The sequence below is a fragment of the Branchiostoma floridae genome, chromosome 1 (assembly GCF_000003815.2).
Source record: "Branchiostoma floridae strain S238N-H82 chromosome 1, Bfl_VNyyK, whole genome shotgun sequence".
Lineage (NCBI taxonomy): Eukaryota > Metazoa > Chordata > Leptocardii > Amphioxiformes > Branchiostomatidae > Branchiostoma > Branchiostoma floridae.
Window position 1 is genome coordinate 12,149,652 of NC_049979.1, and position 1,269 is coordinate 12,150,920.

Below are 1,269 nucleotides of genomic sequence, written 5' to 3' on the forward strand. Positions count from 1 at the left end.
GAAATCAAAATAGGCTACCTATGCCCTGGAAAGGGGGCATGCAAACCCTCTAATTCAGTTCCCTGTATGCCAAACAAGTTGGCTAGACTAGTGTGAACTGCAACCTCTTATTTTACAAATAATACAGTTTCCAGTAAAAATAATGATATACTGATTAAAATACTGATCAAGATATCAACCATCCAAAAATTCAGGTCTCTGCATGCCAAACAAGTTTGGTAGTCTGGCTTTAGACTTTACGAAGCACATCAGTTCCAAACATGCTTAGAAAACTTTCAGTCTAGTTTCAAACTACAGCCAGCTTCCTTTATATTTCAGTGGTGGAGAATGCATGTTACAGTAGTGGAACAACAGGGAGAAATTTTTATCACAAATAGCCAGCATGTACCAGAATGAAAGCTTCCTGGGACCCTTGACCTTAGGAATGTTGTGACAGGTCAGGAGTGAGTGAGTCTGATACCAGAGGAAGAGCCAGCGACTTTCTGTGTCAGAGAACTTCCTTAGTATGGAACAATGGCGCTTCTCCTTCATACTGTAGTCCCAGCACCATCACACCAATTTTCTAAAATAGGTAAACGGAGTACAATTTTGGGAAAGAAACACTAGATAACTCCCAGGAAACGATACCCACTTGTGGTTTAAATAGGCAAAAGGCTGGAGCTTCCACCCCAAGGAGAAGTCTGCCTTGGGTAAGTTATGGGGACATTGTTATACGCATTAAAGCAAAAGATAAACTACAAAAGATTTAACAATATGCAGCAGGTGATAGACAAATTATACTACTGCCGCTGGAGGGTTTGAAAGCTTGCTCATGTGTCGAGAATGCCCAAAGCAAACTACAGAGTCATCCAGTTCTAGTGTCTATAGCGTCAACTCAATAACATCTACCTATGTGTGTAACTTCACTTCAGTAACCACCAAGCAGTGTAAGAATCATGGCCAAAATATGCACTGCAATGGATTACCCATTGCAGATAACCACGTCATTTACTCCCTCACAGATGATGACATTGCCAAGTGGGGCTCTTGAAAGGCAGATAACGCTGACACAATATTTGATAAATCCCTTCCTTGGCTCTGTGAGTACACATCTGCCAGGCATGCCTGCCACAAGTCAGGTATGTGAGGTGAATACTGCCAGATCACACATTACACACTTTACAGGGCTACAAATATTACAGTCTAACCTGTACTAGTGACCACCTCTGTCTATTGATAAACAGTCAAACCTGTACAGTCAGAATGACCACCTCTACATAAGGACCATCT

General features: G+C 41.7%; 1 protein-coding gene across 1 annotated transcript in view; it reads right to left on the minus strand.

Annotated features, from left to right (window-relative positions):
* LOC118426888 (inactive tyrosine-protein kinase 7-like) overlaps positions 1 to 1,269 on the minus strand; it is a gene marked incomplete in the record, with an annotated part of 30,224 nt that overhangs the window by 13,956 nt on the left and 14,999 nt on the right.